The sequence below is a fragment of the Triturus cristatus genome, chromosome 8, assembly GCF_964204655.1.
Source record: "Triturus cristatus chromosome 8, aTriCri1.1, whole genome shotgun sequence".
Lineage (NCBI taxonomy): Eukaryota > Metazoa > Chordata > Amphibia > Caudata > Salamandridae > Triturus > Triturus cristatus.
Window position 1 is genome coordinate 1264813561 of NC_140591.1, and position 19031 is coordinate 1264832591.

The window sequence follows — 19031 nt, forward strand, 5'->3', positions numbered from 1 at the left end:
AAGTGATGGAGATTGGCAGTACACAGATACACGTACATTTCACACACCGCGAGGAGTAGCTACTCTGCCCTCGCTTCACAGAGAGGATAGGGACTTCCCATACTGTAATAGCCCTCACATAGGGGGTTCTTCCTTTGCCCTGAAGAAAGTCCGGGACCTTTATGGCCGCACAGGACTGAAACATGTCGGCACTAGGGTCTTAGGACCATAGTACCCTAACAAGACCCGTTTTTAGATTTTTATTGACCCAGACAGACCCGAGAATAAAGGGAAACCGGGGGACCGACTGAGGTATTTTATCTTAAACCCCCCTACCTTCATCTATCCAAAGAGCTCCCAACACTGTGGTTGAGCCCACCCCGACTTTTAGGGGTCGGGGTGACCCGATGTTGAAGCATGACACCACTAGGGTATGTGTGGCTAATTAAAACGAGAAGTGCTCTTTCCCTGACACAGGTTTGTGACTAGCACAACCTTCCACTAGAGAGGCCCCCCTCATTTTTTCTTCCCTGTCCTTTGACACGGGTAATATAGTAACAACTCTGACCACTAATCAGTCAACTGGAGTATTTTTTGTGATGAATGTTTTGAAGGGAGGATATACTCTGAGTAAGATTTCTTCTTTAACCCTCCAGACACTGGGACTTTTCCCAGTATCCTTATGTGTCAATATGGTATTATAATCATATACACAGGATGTTTTATATTACTAAGGCGGCGCCTCTAATAAACTATTCCTAGTTACACTTCTTTGCCCATGCCTTTTTTAGAGAACCCTCTCAAACTTTTTAATCCCATTTATAGTACTAATAGCACCCCTATGCATGTAGGCCCCGTTGCCAAAGTGTTTCAGCGTTTGAAGAATATTTGCATGGACTTCCATTTCTACCCATGTCATATGTGCCAACACATCTGTCTCAGCAGGATGAATCACAATTTTTTAAACCAAATACAGCTTTATTTTAGCTGTCTCTCCCTTAAAACTTCCTCTAGTTCAGTGCAAGCCAAATAAATTCCTCAATTTCTTTTTTAACATCCCTCTTTCTTCCTTCCAAATGTTTGCATTATGCTGTATATGGTGTTTTACATCCCTGTGCTCATAGATAGAGCAGGCCTGTCCGGAAATGTGTGTGTACTGGAAGAAATGTGTACTGGAAGTACCTATGGTTCAAGTACACGTCAATACCTAATAACACTTAGTGTGTTTGAGAAACAGGACAGCTTTACTTTCCTGATAACTTGCATTTATGTAAAATGCATTGGGGAAAAAATGAATCTATTAATGAGTCTAACAAAATAAATCAGACGTCTTCCGCTTACTTTGGGATTGTTGGAACGTAGGGATTCAGTGAAATATGGAGATTACTTCCCTCCACATGCCAGCAATTAAGCAGTACTTTCCCACCTTTAGGCATATCACTTACAAATCATCAACAACATGCATTTAAATCTAATTAGTTTAACTGAAGCTAACAAACCCTTCAATATTAAACACATTTAAGTACTTGGTGCACTGCTCCCCTGGTTAGTTTTGACAGCGCGCCAGGGAGTCACGGCACACAGATTGGGAACCACTGCTCTATACTGTCACAAGGGAGGTTCAGCTGTACCCTGTCTTTCCTGGGTGACTCATAGCCAGGCTGAATAGACGGTCTGCATTTAGAGTGGTGGTAGGAGCTGTCACCTGCACCTGAATAGGGCTGTGCCTGCTTTTCACAATGCTGTCTCCGCCCCACTGTAGTGTGTCTGGAGCCAGGGCTGGGGATTGAATAGGGGGGTGTTGTGCACTTCTGAAGTTTGTTTGAAGACATTGTGAATATAAGTAAAGGGGCTGTGACCCCATGATTTTAGACACTGCGTGGGACTTGTAACCAGATGCTGCTGGCTCTAAAGACTGCACCTTGCCAGAAGGAACAGTTATGCTGTCAGGAGGAACCACCACAGGACTCCCTTGCTTGTTGTGCTGATTACCTGTGGCCTGTTGGGCTGCAAGAAGAACTGCCTCCTTGCCCTGAAGGACCCTGAGTGCTGGCCTGCTGCCTACATTCCTTGCTTGGTGCCCCCAGTGTTCTCCAGGAACTGAGTGGCGTGCCCTCCCCTTTCCTGTTTTGCTTTATGCTCTTCCTGCACACAGCATGTGGAGAGCGCTTCTGATGAGAGAGTATATGTGGGCAGCACTGTTTCACCTTCTAATGAAGGCAGAGCGCTTCTCTTCTCTCTCCAGTGCATGGTGAACACTTTGTTGGAGCCAAGCTGAAGCGCAGGTACTGTTTGGAGCACTTCACCTGCTTTGCAAAAGCCTTCTGGGGCTTGCCTCATTTGGAAGCTCCATAGTGCTTTTCATGATTGCCCTGCCACCAAAACTGCCTTGTGAGGGCGGAGACCTAGCCAAGATCGCGAATGCACGGCAGGAGGCCCGGGGAGGGCCCCCAAAGCAGGGATTGTGTTCTGACCCCTTCCAGCCAACAGCAGCGGGATGCACCCAGCCTCGTGCCTTCATCAGAGGAGACCCGAGGAGGGCTCCCATCATGGTGGCTGTGTCCACTTCTTCAGCACACGGAGCTGCATCAGAAGCATCAGGCTTCCTTTTAGACCTGCATCAGGGCTGAATCAGGTACTGGTAGGAGGCACCAGTGTGTGGTTTTAGAAACTGGACGCCTGTAGGGAAGACTATATGAAAATTACCATGTCCCTACTGGTAGGTGCGCAGATGCTCCTGCGGCCTACTTGGTACATCTGCAATCTAGCTACCTGTTCTTTTACAGTCAGGCGCTCTAGGATTACCGTAACACCACTAATAGGAGCACCGAGGTTCCGGACTGTGTGAGATTATCGCTGCTGATGTGTTTAGGGTGACATATGGTGATCTGCTGATGTTACATGTGTTTCTTCCTCACTTGTTGCATATATGTGTTCTGATATGGATGTATGAAATTTTGATGCCTTCTACTGGCCCGCATAGTGAGTACAATTTCAGAAACTGCAGGATATGTACAGTGATGGTGTAAGGTGATGTTTTCCTCATATTGTTATGCTGTGTGCAACCTATAAGTATTTACTTTATGCACTAACTGTGATGTTAAGACAATTGCCTGATTGGCAAAGTGATTTATGATCCATGTGACGTCATGACACTTGCCTACTTGCCAAAATAAAGTATAAACTTGCCTAGTTGGCTAAGGGATTTATGTGAATGTAGTCTAATATGTTTTATGTATAATTCAAAGGATATTTTTATATAACATTGTGTGGAGTTTCTTTTTTTGTTGTGCCTAGTGTGTCACTGGTGTGTGTGTGTGTGTTGTGCAAATGCTTTACACATTGCCTCTGAGATAAGCCTGACTGCTCTGCCAAATTACCAAGGGGGTGAGCAGGGGTTATCTTGGTTGAATAACTCCCTTTCCCTGACTAGAGTGGTGGGTTCTGCCTGGCTTAGGTGCATACCCTAGCCAACCAGAAACCCCATTTCTAACACAGTCCTTCTTGCAGAGTAGCACAGCAGACCTTCTGAGTCTTCCACTGGTCCAGAGGACTACTGAAAAGTTGGGTCTGAGTGACCATTATTCATACCTGGTGCCCACTCTGACAGGTCTAACAACGGATAAACAGATAACAGAGATATAGGCAACCATACATACAAAGTAGCAACCTGATGTGTACACACAAACACACATAAGGTCAGACAACACACAATGGACACATGCAGCCAGAATGAGATGTTTGATGGCCACAAAAATGGATGGATATATGTGTGGGTATATATAGATGGATAGGGGAACGGTTCCAAGTTTCATTTGTTTGTGTTCTAGTTCTGCTTTTGATAACATATGTAACAACAAAGATTTTTTCTGACTATGAACCTAATGAACAGGAGTGTTTACAGGCCTATAAATGGTCCTGTTTCTAATGCACACAGCCTTGAACCCAAATTGGTGTACACATCTGAAGGAAAGGTCTCGGACTAGTGAGGCACAACCCCTGCACCCAGGTTCGCAAATGAGGCCGACAATCATCTTCAGGTAATGTTGTATGTGGCCAGGCAGTTGCAAAGGTAGTCATTTACAAGTAAAGTCTAATTAGAACTAACACTTGCATTACAGATTGTAATTTTGTGAGGAGAACAAAGCAAACACCATTATGAAAGAATAACAAAGTAGAAACTGCAATGTGCAAAAAGAGGTCGTTTGCTGTCCAAGAGAAAATCAAGGTTTCCAACCAGTGATAATAGTGATAACAGAGTCAGGCGTGAATCCAAATCATACTTTGTGTTCCACTGGTTTTGATATAGCAACATTTTGTTTGAGTCCTGGATCTATGACGGAATATTAACCACAAACATAATGGAATAAAAAGTATTGTTGCAAACATATTGAGAACCCTAATATCGACTTGCAATACACTGAACAGAAAATATGACAGTATTGACCGCAAAAACATCTATTAAAAAATATAGGAATGAGTCCACCCAGTCCCTGTCCTGACCTTCTCCCCCCCCTTGATACTCCTATGGATTGGTAGGGTCCCCCTTCTAGGGGAGCACATGCTGCTGTTTTCGAGCGTGGGTTGCCTTGTGGTTTGATTTTGTTTGCTGTTATTTATGTTAAAAAGAAACCGTCATGTGGGGTCCGGATGGTGTGGCCATCAACGCTGCTAACTCCTGTACGTTTCCCTTTGCCGCAGCATGCGTTCTACTGTGTGTATCATATGCTCCTCTTGTTTGCTAGCGGCCGGCCTGAAGGTTGTAGGCCCATCTTTGTATATTCTTTGAACTTTGTAATAAACGGTTTAAAAAAAAAAAAATATATATATAGGAAAACATATATCAATAACAAAAGTTAAAAAAACGAACAATTTTGACTACACCAAAAAGCAAATTAAATAGCACCTAAACAACACTATCAAAAATATCGCCAACCAGAATATTGATAAAATATAACAAAACATAAATTTATGCTTGTATATAAACAATAATATTACATTAAATTATGTAAAACATACATATAAACTAAAAAAACAACAAAGGTTAAAGTGACCTTATTGTTAAGCGTTGAAGTAATACAACACTACTGTTTGAAAACCAAAAAAGCTCTGAAATTCAACAGTTAGAGTCTATTGAGCTAACTATAATTTGCACCCCCGCTATGCACTGCTTATCACCTCACATATTACATCACCCAGGACATGTTAAATGACATTATTGCTATTCAAATTACATATTGTATTACAACTAATAAATGAGCACGGTGACTAATCTATTGTCAACAGACGCTTTGGCCTTTACCACACATTTTTTTGGGACAGGCTTTGTCTTTAAACCACAACCTACTTTCAAACATTCCTCTCTAATCCACATCAGGTGCATTCCCGATTTACCTTGTATAACATGGAGTAATGCTTGCACCCCAAACTTTAGTGATTTGTAATGATATAACTTTCACCATTCACAACCACTCTTGCCACCAGAATGTACACTATTTCCCTATGCACCACATATATTCACACAGTAACCTTCTGCTGTATATGACTATAGCATAAACAGTGAGGCCATCAATGATGTCAACAATGAAGTCTTTTGAGATGTGATAAGGGATGTCATCAATTATGTCATTTAACATGTCATGGGTGATGTAATTTAGGAGGTGATAAGCAGTGCATGGCGGAAGCACAAGTTATAGTTAGCTCTGTCAATTGGCATCTAAAATTACATTAGTAATGACATCACTTATCACATAACAACTGATGCCATCATCCAAGCTACTGCCCTGCGAATAGAAACAATGTAGTACTGGAGACAATTCTCATTCAATATGGTAAAAGTATATGGTGTACACTATGTTACCAGTGAAGCTTTAAGTGCAAGCATTACTTCATTAAAGCAAGATAGAGACTGAGTGCATCTAGTGTAAGTTGCAGATGTACTTTTCAAATAGATTGTGACTCAATTCAAAGACCTGCTTCTAAAAATATGTGAGAAAAAATTAAAACTTCTCTTAGCAATACTTTATTCTACAATCGATGTCTGTGTATGTGCCGATGTTACAGAGTTATCAGGTAGTGCTAGAGATGATTTCGATAAAAACTAGAGATTTATAAGTTCATATTTATTTTCAAAAGTTCAGTGAAAATTGACTACTATATTGAAATGAAGTCATTGACTTAAAAATTCTATATCAGATGAGATGTATAACAGACATATCTAATTAAGGTAAATAATAACCAATCTCTGTTTTTGAATGATATTCAAGGTTTAATAAGTTGCTAATGTCATTAATGTCTATAGAACCATCACATTTCTTATGCATCTCTACGCCAGAAAAAAAGGAGTGTAATATCTATGAAATGTGGTTAATTTCACAGATATGCTTCATGATATACCCTTTTTTACTACAGATGTTATGGAATATTGGGTAACGTGTACTTTGGTGAATACCTTCCATTGTGAAAAGCTTACAGCCAACTGTCTTATCCATTGGATGATATAATCGGTGATGTGATCAGTAATGTCATCACTGATGACATTTGGGATGTTTTCAGTAATGTCATCAATGATGTTATTTAACATGTTATATGTGAGGTTAGAAGCAGTGCATTGTGGGGGCATATTTTATATTTAGGTAATTATAACTGGTGTTTTTCAGTGCTTTTAGTTTTTTAAATGGTAGATTTATATTATTGCGAAACCTAACTATGATGTAACTTTATTCTTTGTTTTTTTCAGAGAATTTCTAGAGTTTATTTAAAGGTAAGCTGATATCTTATTACCTCACCTAACTATAGCTTCACTTTAACCTTAGTTTTTTTCCCAGTGAATTTCTGAGGTTTTGTATTGTGAATTAAAATCTTATTTCCATACCTAGCTATAACAACACTTTAACTTGTTAGTGAATTTCAATGATTTTTTTTATCATACTCACCCAACTCCCTCACTGATCATAGCTTTAGGCCATGAGTGGCATGGGGTTGGCCACAGGGCCTGGCTTTGAGCCAGTACTTGTGCCCAACCCTTCTAGGGCAAAAACCAAAGGAAATGATGGACGGAGTGTTGAACATTGCAAGCACTCACCCCCAGTCAACTGATCTGGGTTTAATCCATCATCGTTCTTTAGCCCACTCTGCCACCCCAGTTCTGACATGGCCATATGCAAATCAGTCTGACCCTGTGCCTCATGGGAACAGTCCAGCCCGAACTGCCAAGCCATGTCTTCCCTGGACCGGAAACAAGCTTCCTAGGACCGGTTTCTAGCATTTCAGCCGTCTTCAGCCAGGCTTGCTTGAATCCAGTGGCAAAGTGAGCAAGGGACTCACGTCTGAGCATACCCTGCCAACTTATGGCGAACAAAGCGGTACAAAAATGGTTTGGCAGTTCGGGCTGGACTGTTCCCATGAGGCACAGGGTCAGACTGATTTGCATATGGCCATGTCTGAACTGGGGTGGCAGAGTGGGCTAAAGAACGGTGATGGATCAAACCCGGATCTATTGACTGGGTGTGAGTGTTTGATTGGTTCTGATGCTCCGTCCATCACCACCCCCTTTTGTACCGCTTTGTTTGCCATAAGTTGGCAGGGTATGCTCAGACGTGAGTCCCTTGCTCACTTTGCCACTGGATTCAAGCAAGCCTGGCTGAAGACGGCTGAAATGCCAGAAACCGGTCCTAGGAAGCTTGTTTCCGGTCCAGGGAAGGCATGGCTTGGCAGTTCGGGCTGGACTGTTCCCATGAGGCACAGGGTCAGACTGATTTGCATATGGCCATGTCTGAACTGGCGTGGCAGAGTGGGCTAAAGAACGGTGATGGATCAAACCCAGATCTGTTGATTGGGTGTGAGTGTTTGATTGGTTCTGATGCTCCGTCCATCACCACCCCCTTTTGTACCGCTTTGTTTGCCATAAGTTGGCAGGGTATGCTCAGACGTGAGTCCCTTGCTCACTTTGCCACTGGATTCAAGCAAGCCTGGCTGAAGACGGCTGAAATGCCAGAAACCGGTCCTAGGAAGCTTGTTTCCGGTCCAGGGAAGGCATGGCTTGGCAGTTCGGGCTGGACTGTTCCCATGAGGCACAGGGTCGGACTGATTTGCATATGGCCATGTCTGAACTGGGGTGGCAGAGCGGGCTAAAGAACGGTGATGGATCAAACCCGGGTCTGTTGACTGGGTGTGAGTGTTTGATTGGTTCTGATGCTCCGTCCATCACCACCCCCTTTTGTACCGCTTTGTTTGCCATAAGTTGGCAGGGTATGCTCAGACGTGAGTCCCTTGCTCACTTTGCCACTGGAGTCAAGCAAGCCTGACTGAAGACGGCTGAAATGCCGGAAACCGGTCCTAGGAAGCTTGTTTCTGGTCCAGGGAAGGCATGGCTTGGCAGTTCGGGCTGGACTGTTCCCATGAGGCACAGGGTCAGACTGATTTGCATATGGCCATGTCTGAACTGGGGTGGCAGAGTGGGCTAAAGAACGGTGATGGATCAAACCCGGATCTGTTGACTGGGTGTGAGTGTTTGATTGGTTCTGATGCTCCGTCCATCACCACCCCCTTTTGTACCGCTTTGTTTGCCATAAGTTGGCAGGGTATGCTCAGACGTGAGTCCCTTGCTCACTTTGCCACTGGATTCAAGCAAGCCTGGCTGAAGACGGCTGAAATGCCAGAAACCGGTCCTAGGAAGCTTGTTTCCGGTCCAGGGAAGGCATGGCGTGGCAGTTCGGGCTGGACTGTTCCCATGAGGCACAGGGTCAGACTGATTTGCATATGGCCATGTCTGAACTGGGGTGGCAGAGTGGGCTAAAGAACAGTGATGGATCAATCCCGGATCTATTGACTGGGTGTGAGTGTTTGATTGGTTCTGATGCTCCGTCCATCACCACCCCCTTTTGTACCGCTTTGTTTGCCATAAGTTGGCAGGGTATGCTCAGACGTGAGTCCCTTGCTCACTTTGCCACTGGATTCAAGCAAGCCTGGCTGAAGACGGCTCAAATGCCAGAAACCGGTCCTAGGAAGCTTGTTTCCGGTCCAGGGAAGGCATGGCTTGGCAGTTCGGGCTGGACTGTTCCCATGAGGCACAGGGTCAGACTGATTTGCATATGGCCATGTCTGAACTGGGGTGGCAGAGTGGGCTAAAGAACGATGATGGATCAAACCCGGATCTGTTGACTGGGTGTGAGTGTTTGATTGGTTCTGATGCTCCGTCCATCACCACCCCCTTTTGTACCGCTTTGTTTGCCATAAGTTGGCAGGGTATGCTCAGACGTGAGTCCCTTTCTCACTTTGCCACTGGATTCAAGCAAGCCTGGCTGAAGACGGCTGAAATGCCAGAAACCGGTCCTAGGAAACTTGTTTCCGGTCCAGGGAAGGCATGGCTTGGTAGTTCGGGCTGGACTGTTCCCATGAGGCACAGGGTCAGACTGATTTACATATGGCCATGTCTGAACTGGCGTGGCAGAGTGGGCTAAAGAACGGTGATGGATCAAACCCGGATCTGTTGATTGGGTGTGAGTGTTTGATTGGTTCTGATGCTCCGTCCACCACCACCCCCTTTTGTACCGCTTTGTTTGCCATAAGTTGGCAGGGTATGCTCAGACGTGAGTCCCTTGCTCACTTTGCCACTGGATTCAAGCAAGCCTGGCTGAAGACGGCTGAAATGCCAGAAACCGGTCCTAGGAAGCTTGTTTCCGGTCCAGGGAAGGCATGGCTTGGCAGTTCGGGCTGGACTGTTCCCATGAGGCACAGGGTCGGACTGATTTGCATATGGCCATGTCTGAACTGGGGTGGCAGAGTGGGCTAAAGAACGGTGATGGATCAAACCCGGGTCTGTTGACTGGGTGTGAGTGTTTGATTGGTTCTTATGCTCCGTCCATCACCACCCCCTTTTGTACCGCTTTGTTTGCCATAAGTTGGCAGGGTATGCTCAGACGTGAGTCCCTTGCTCACTTTGCCACTGGATTCAAGCAAGCCTGACTGAAGACGGCTGAAATGCCAGAAACCGGTCCTAGGAAGCTTGTTTCTGGTCCAGGGAAGGCATGGCTTGGCAGTTCGGGCTGGACTGTTCCCATGAGGCACAGGGTCAGACTGATTTGCATATGCCCATGTCTGAACTGGGGTGGCAGAGTGGGCTAAAGAACGGTGATGGATCAAACCTGGATCTGTTGACTGGGTGTGAGTGTTTGATTGGTTCTGATGCTCCATCCATCACCACCCCCTTTTGTACCGCAACCCTTCTAGGGGGCCACACCCTCATGAGAAGCCATCCAGTACCATGGTACTCTTGTGGTACCACAGCACTCTTGCTGTACCACAGCTGAAGGTCTACCTGTGGTACTGCGAGCCTGCACAAGATTTACTTGTTGATGCTTATTAGGTCTTGTGGTGCACTACTCCTGCAAGAGTCCCGCAGTTCCACACGGGGGCCTTGATGGGTCCTGTGAAAGTAGCACGGGACCTGCAACACAATCTTTTTTTATTTTGGTCCCATGGGTGGTCCCTTTTGGATACCCCATCCACAAGGGATTTAGGGTCAGGGAACCCTTATCCTGCCCCTTGTATTTTATATTATTTATTTCCTCAGGACACAAGGACCAGGCCCCTAAGTTCTGGAATTGCAGCCACAAATATTTTTCTCATGTTGTGGCCAATCAGATTGCTCACAGGATCCAAAGAGACGAATGGGAGCAAAATCCCTAAGTCTTTAACAAGGAGCAAATCTGCTAGATAAATACAGAATTTAAAGGAATCTTTAATTATTGCTTGGACTTTCGCGACCTAGCAGAAATAGGCTCGTGACCCAGCAGTGGGTCGTGACCCACAGTTTGGGAAACTGTGACCTAGTGTGTAACTACACAAATGTTACTATTTTACAACTAGAGAGCTGTTAAGTGACTAAGAAGATGGGTAGGATGAGTAAACAGACGCAGAAAGATGTGGAAAGTGTATGTTATACTTACACGGATATCTCTCTCTTTTGCAATTTTTAGCTGCTTTAAAAATATATTATGCCTCAAATTACTGAAAGCCATACCTCCTCTCGGATTTTTGACTGACTGGGGTCATGGCTGCATTAACATCTCAATGCTCATTTACTTTAGCCTGTACTTCAGAAAAGGCTTTAAATTCAACAGCTTTTATTACAACAAAATGGTGTTCAGTACTGCCTCACTTTTGTCTTGAATACAAAATGATAAGGCTCTAATTATTCATTTGAAGCTTGTGGTGACAGGGCAGTTGATTACTAGGGTGTTAAGTGGCATACTACTGCTGGTGTTAGAATATCTTACTCAAAAGAATGCAGAAGATACATCGGCGGCTAGAAAGTCTGCCGGTTAGAGGGGCAGGAAAAAGATTTAATACATAAAAAAGTACATACATACAATTAAATGCATTAAAGAAATAAAATGGGACTTACAATTTTTCAGACACACGTCCACCTCGATCCGGTCATCTTCTTCTCCTGACGTCTCTGACTTCACGTCACGTCCAGCTGGGCTTAATGAGAGCAGTGCCAGGATTGGAGAGAGCGGCATCTCTAGCCGCTCCTGAGGACAGTAGAGGCCTGTGTAGGCTCTCAACCCAGCTGTTTAAGACAGCCGGGTAGAGATGTTTATAGTGCGCGTGTCAGGCTGACCATCACAAGACAGCTGGCCAAAGGGGCATGCGCTCTATAAACTAGTGCACAGTCAATCATCCCACCTCTGCTGCCATTCAACAGGCCCTTTTCTTTTGTCTGACCCTCTGTTCAGGACGGGTTAACCGAAAATAAAATGGTAATTAATTAACTTCACTACCATTCTATTTTTCGTCTCTGGGGCAAAGAAGTGGGGAGACGCTCCTCCGCTCTAATGGGGGAGCCGCCCCTGAGAAGATATTAGAGAACTCACAGCACACATAAGCTCAATTTAGCTTTCTAGGGCACGCATCATAATTTCCACAACAAAAAGAATCCCTTCATTTTGTTCATTTACTGCAGTATCCTCTGCATGAAATTCCTTTCAGTTTTCTCACCCTTGGGTATCTTGACACTGAGCAGTCAGGCTCACTACAGAGGCAATGTGTGTAGCAAAGGCACAGCAGCCACTCGTGATAAATACACCGAGCGTCACAAAAGAGACTTCACACAAATTATATGCAAAACGTTTTATATTCAACACACATATTCAATCATTATAACATGACCATCAAATACTTTTGGGCATAAAGCACATTCAGAAGTATTACTAGCAGCACTAGACCCACTCGTATTGTTATGATATCAATAATATGCACACTGTGGACAATTCCTAATCTAACCCCCCCCCCCAATTGAGACAGAGCACCCTTATGTGGTGCACAATATCAAAATTATGCACATACACAAAAATAGAACACTTTTTAGCAGCACTGCGGGCCGAAGCCACGTGGTAGAACCCAATGTCAAAAGGAATTGTGCTATTGGCAACAATCAGCGGATAATGCGGCACAGTTGGCCAGGGTCATGAATTGTAGGCGGTTCACACTAGGCCTCGGCATAGTTTGCAGAGTTTGCTACGCGGAACACCGCAAAGTTACAAAAAAACTCTGTGAAGTTCTGCAAGTGGCAGAGTGCAGTGCGAACTGCAGTTTGTGCTGGTATTCCTGCCTCTCGGGTAGAAATTCTACCCGAGGTGCAGCTCGCGCTCGCGAACTTACCATTCGCGATCGAGAACTTACCGTTCGTGATCTCGAGCAGGGAAAAAACTCTGCTGCACATCGCAAAACGGAGTTTTCTGCACTCTGTGAGCTCCTGGGAGTGCGAAGTGTAGAAAACTCCACAAACTCCATGAACGGAGCGAAGTTCACCACCCAGGCCTAGTCCACACATGATCACTCCCACTCACACACACTCACTCCGCACTACTTCCCAATGGGACAGCAATCAGCCAGTCCAAACGGCACCCTCTTACACACACATACATACTCAGCACCCTAAAGCGGTGCCACTGGTACCCAGCAGGTCAATGGTTCACCCTCTGCAGGCTCCATAGCCAACGCCTCCCTCTACTCTCTAGTTCACCCTGACTGTCCTATACCCCAGATGGAAGATAACCAACCCTGCCTCCCGGACACTAGGCTGCACAAGGTCGAAGTCACACTTAGTCTGGTCCTCAGGAAGCAGGTGGAAATATGTAACAGTTTTGATTAGGACGTAGTTGTAAACAAGGGAGAGGTTAGCAGCCACTCAGGAAGTTCACCTACAGGTCTCAAAACAAAAAGAAGTCACGCAGTCTCTTGACCTACATCCCAACTGTCTCAAAAGCATATCTTCAACCCAGTCACTCTCTCTCACTGCTACTTGGCATCAAGATGTCTTTGGGAGGGGCCAGGCGTGAAGCGGGCAGTTGGTCCGTAGCGATGAGGGTAAACAAGGGAACAACTTTTGAATGGGTAGTAACACAAGGGAGCCTCTTGATAGGATGAGGCACCCCGATTGGTACACGATGATCCGGGTCGTGCCCAGGTGATCTGGGCACAGTGTCTGGTGCATGAAAAGGATGAGTCACGCCAGGCACTTCAGATTACAAACACAATGAGTTGTACATTTCTCACATTTCTGTAAAGGAGGCATAAGGATCAGTTCACATTGAGTTGGGTTGCACCAGGAAATTCTAGTCACACACAGCAAAGAGTTGCAATTCCTTACCACCATGGAAATGAGGCACAATGTCCGGTGCATGATGATACAGGTTGCACCAGATCAGTCCGGTCATACAAATACAGGTACAAGTTCAGCAGAGCCACATGAGGTAGAATGAGGCTCTAGTCTGGGTACACCCCCACTTCTGAGGGTCTCCCTGTGAATTGGGCACTGCATGCAATGAGCAGGCAGTTGGCTTGTCGCATGAGAGAAAGGCTGAACAGTCGATGAAACCGGCCACGCAGGATCCAGTAACCGCTGAATCCATAAGATGTTTATGAGTGTTGAGCACCCCGTATTACAGGAACCATACACCTTAGATGCAGACAAGATTTCTGTGGCTCCGCACTAGGCAATCTGCTCTTCAGACACAAGTCTTAAGTCCACACTCACAGCACACTACCAGTTTGGATTTAGTAAACGAGATGGGCACTTGAGAGGGCACTGCTCTCCAGATGTCACAGGTAGATGCTGTAGGTCCCTTAGGGGAGATCCTTGATGTTCTTGAGATCTTCGAGAGAACAGGAGGCCTGTGGGCGGGTCCATGGAGAGCACACTTCAGGGTGCCACACTTCAGCAGGTCCTCAGCCCAGGCCAGACCCTATTCAGACAGTTATCCTCCATGTGCACAATGGAGTCCTCTGACAATGTGCACCACACAGGCCAGGTTTTCCGGTCCCACGTCACCACAATCGTATCTCACCCTTTGCTGAAGGATTGCACCCCTAGTAATACTGTTGTGTGTCTTTGAAGTTGGGGGTGCTTTAGGGGGTTTTCCCTCTGAACCACAGATGTCTCCCCTAAATTGTAGGCCTGTTTGCCATGGAGCCTTGGAATGCAGATCTTAATTTTTAGTGGGGCCATTATCTGGCCCCAAGAGGCTAAGTGTCACAAACTCTTTCTTCAATCCTTCTTCAATTTATCCCATTCGGCCTTCAAATGGTAGAGGTCTGCCTTTCCTGTGGGATGCCTATGGCTTATGGCTGTTGATTGGGGAATGCACAGATTTGGCCCCCAACCCCTGCTGTCCACTGGATCCAGATACCACAGTCCTGAGACTCTTGAAGCATAGAAGTGTCCATAAGTGGCATTTCTAAGCAAGTTATGACAAAACCACCTTTACCAATAGAAACCGTTTAGCACTGTAAATTAATTTATATGAAACATCATTAGACTGCTCCAGTGCAATTCGCTCTTGCAGTCTGAAGTAACGTCAACCACTTCCCCATGTTAACCTATTGGAAGAGCAGACCTCATAGGTAGTGAAACACATAGGTATTCCTCACTACCTGGGTACATGTGTGCTATTGCACACCCCGACCTGCGATTGCAGGAGGGACACATAGTTCCCAGTACCGGTGGTGCTAGTGCGTCCACTCGATTCTGCACAACAGACTGGATATGAGTTAAACTATTGCGTGTATTTCTGCGCATGCACTAGCCTGCATTGGCAGGTGGCACAGGCAATCAAGGGGACTACAGGGTGTGCACTTGCAGTGGCCTACAGTGGCAAGCTGCTCATGAGTTTACTCATTATATAAGCACCCCGAGCCCATTGCAGGCGAGGTGGGCGTGAGCACCTTACCTCTGCCATACATGGGAAGGTGCCCAGTTTCCTAAGGTTATGCAGAGGAGTTGGCAAAGACTAGGAGGAAAAAGCAAAACATTTTGGGGTAATCTCCCCTAATGAGGCCATGTCCAACAGGTGTGCAACATTTTTGTCATAAATACAGAATGTTAGCACTGTAATTGGTCATTAGAACTCTGTGGTGAAGCTTCTGTTGATCACTAGAGAGTTAACTGACAGACTTCTGCTGGTATTGGAAGTACCCGTTTCTCTCTGCATTTCAGAATGATTTATTGACATGGATGAGGAAGATATTTGAGAACTCAGAAAATGTGTTATCATTTTAGCTTCTAGAGCACTAACCATGATTTCTAGGACACGAAAAGCCCCTTCATTTTGTTCCTTCATTGTAGTTTCCAAGGTAAAAAATGCATTTTGTTTTGCAGCTTTGATTCCATCAAGGTGGTGTTCAAGCGTGCCACCCTTTTGCCATGAATGCCGAAATATTAGCTCTTTGGTTGCTCATTAGGACTCAGTGGTGATGCTGACAGCCTGCTGCTGGTTTTTGAAGTACATGCTTCACTTAGCATACCAGACATTTTTTCTGATATTGATGAGGAAGATATTTGGATATGTATAAAAATATGTCCTCATGTTGACTTTCTAGACAACTAACCATCATTTCTATAATAAAATAAACCCCCTCATCTAGTTTATTTCTAAAGTAAATGCTTTCGGTTTTACAGCGTTCATTCCATGTGTGATGTTCATGTTTGCCATACTTTTGTCAAACATACAGAATGATACTACTTTAGTCGTTGATTAAAACACTGTCGTAAAACTACAGTAGAACACTGGGGAATCAACTGATAGGCCGTTGCCGGTTTTAGAAGTACATGTTTTTCTCACAATATCAAAGTTTACTCTCACATGGCTGAGAAAGACAGTGTGAATGGGCTTTCATTTGACCTTCCGTAACACCTTCTATAACCACTATGAGAAAATCATGACAAAACAGCTTTCTCTCAAACATGGTTCATCAAATCCAAGTTAAGGATCAGCATTTTTCACACAATAAAATCACTGGAGAAATCACTAGAATTCCTAAAATGACTAGAGCATCATCAACAAACAATTTATATTGTGACTAAAACGTAACCCTTTATATGTGCTCCTTTATGGGAAACTTATAATTATCCACATAATAATAATAATAATCCACATTTGTAAAGCGCAAACAATCACCCGTAAGGGTCTCTAGGCGCTGGGGGCCGTCGGGAAGATTAAGCAAGCTATTGCCCAGCGTCACATGGTGCTGGGCTAATCTGCCGCCGGCGCTGGGTATCGAACCGTGATCCCCAGACTCCGGAGTCAGTCGCCCTGGCCGTGGCGCTACACCTCTTCCACTATAACCTGGAACTTGCTACAATGCTTTTCAAAGACGACCATTGTCCCTGAGCCCTGTAATAGGTGTCACAACATGAAGGCAATGTTGTGGCTAGCCAGTCAAGGAAGGGTCCCTTTGAAACCTCTTCATATGCCCCTAGGGGTCAGGATGGGATTACCTTTACCCGTTATATATTTTTTTACCTCATTTTCACGACAGAGGACCATGTCCTTGAGTCCTGCAATTGACTGCCATGACATATTTAGTCCCTTGTAAACTGGCCACTCAGAACATATCTGTACACCAACTGTTGAGATGCACCTAACCTTTTATCCTTTCGGACTCAACCTGAGCTCTTTTTTTTTTATCTCAAATTGGTCGAAAATGGCTGATTGGATTTACAGAGAAATCACAAAAAGCATGCTTTCTGTGTAAAGTTGGAACTTTTTCTCAATTTGGTGTAATTCCCGTAAGCCATTTTTTCTGTGTCAAAGACAGAAGCTTCCTTTGAATTAACATGTGAAAGTAGCATTGGGACCCTCCTTTTTCTTGGCCCCTGCCTAAAGAATCATCTCCAAAACCTTCATAAGGTGGGTGAACACTTAACCAATGAAATTCAGAAGAGAAACCGTTAACAAATAGGAACAACTTCTTAATTAAATAGTATATAAGTATAGAAACAAAACATGAAACAAACAACTACATTTGGAGACACCACCACAGGAGAGTGGCACGCTGTCTGATAAACAGTTGATTGAAGAAGACCAAACAAAAAAAGTCCTCAACTCCTCAAAACTAAGCCATTAAGTATAATGTAACCTAGATCCAACCAAAGAAACCATGTAAAATTACATTTGAAGTGTTTAACACCCCGAATAATTACATAATAATTTATATCAGCAAAATACAGATACCAAGAGTGAATAGTTCCCAAAAAACTTTAAGAAAGTGCAAAAAAGAGTGCACATGAAAAGCAATAAAAAGATGTAAGTGTAAAAAAGAAATGTAAAACAATATTTCTCAAATGTTAAAAAACGTTTAAATGATTTTCAAAATACAAATAAAAACAGTAAAACAATTAAGATTTCGTCTATTAAAACTAATATCCATCTATCTATCTATGTATATGTATGTATATATATGTGTGTATATATATATATATAAATATATACATATATATGTATATATGTGTATATATATATATATTATCTACTGGCGGTCGCCAGTAGATAGTTATAGTTAGGACCGTGTTTCCATAGGAAATCTGAAAATTCTATTTTGAATTACTTTGGCGCCGGTTGACGAATCTTCGCGAAATTTTCAAAACTAATGGGTCGCTCCGCTCAGCTCCTACCCTGAAAGTCTCGGGGGGATTCGTCAAGCGGGGGCCGAGAAAAAAGGGGGGTCCCAAAACACGTTTTCCCCATGCATTTTCCCATAGGACCTTTAGTCGAAGGTACAGCCCGAACGGCTGAACAGAATTACTTGAAATTTGGCAGAGAGGTAGTCCTCAGGTCAGGGATGTGCCTTTTGCATATATGGAGTCAATCTGTTCAGTAGTTCCTGAGAAAATTGCAGTTAAAAGCACATACATATCTATAGCCGCGCACCATGCGCGCACCGTGCGCACACCGTGCGAGCACCCTAACGTGCGCGAGCGTAATTCTGATTGGTGGTTACATGTTAGTCAACGTTCGAATCGGTCGAAATCAGGAAGTATTGGCCGCCATTTTGTTTGTTTTCAGTGCGAGAGAGAAAAAGGAAGGTGGCGAACGTGGAAAGGGGGCAGGGTAGAGAGTTCCTGACCCCCTAGCCTTTGTCAGGGGGTCCCTGAAGGACCACGAAGGCAGAAAAAAACATTTTAATTTATTTATTTTTTAAATCGCGGGGGTGCGCGCACCGTGCCATGTCATGAGTGATGTAATATGTGACGTCATGAGCAGGATTGCGGGCGCGCGAGTTATAGTTATCTGAACTAACTATAACGGGGGAATTTCATTGGTTTTTTACGAGTAAAATATCCACCTAGCTATAACATGTGTGAAACCTATGGTTTTTTAAGTGAATTTGCAAGGTTTTTTAAATGCTAATTCCTAACTATAATGTGTGTGAAACCTATGGTTTTTTCAGTGAATATATATATATATATACATATATATTATCTACTGGCGGCCGCCAGTAGATAGTTATAGTTAGGACCTATTTTCCATAGGAAATCTGCAACATTCTATTCCCAATAAGTCTGGCGGCGATTGATGAATCTTCGTGAAATTTTCCAAACCTTTGGCCAGCTCCGCTCCGCTCCTACCCCGAAAGTTTCATGGTTATTCGTCAAGCGGGTTGCCGAGAAAAAAGGGGGGTCCCAAAACGCATTTTCCCCATGCAATTTCCAATAGGATCTGTTGTCGTAGCTACAGCCCGAACTGCTGAACGGAATTACACCAAAT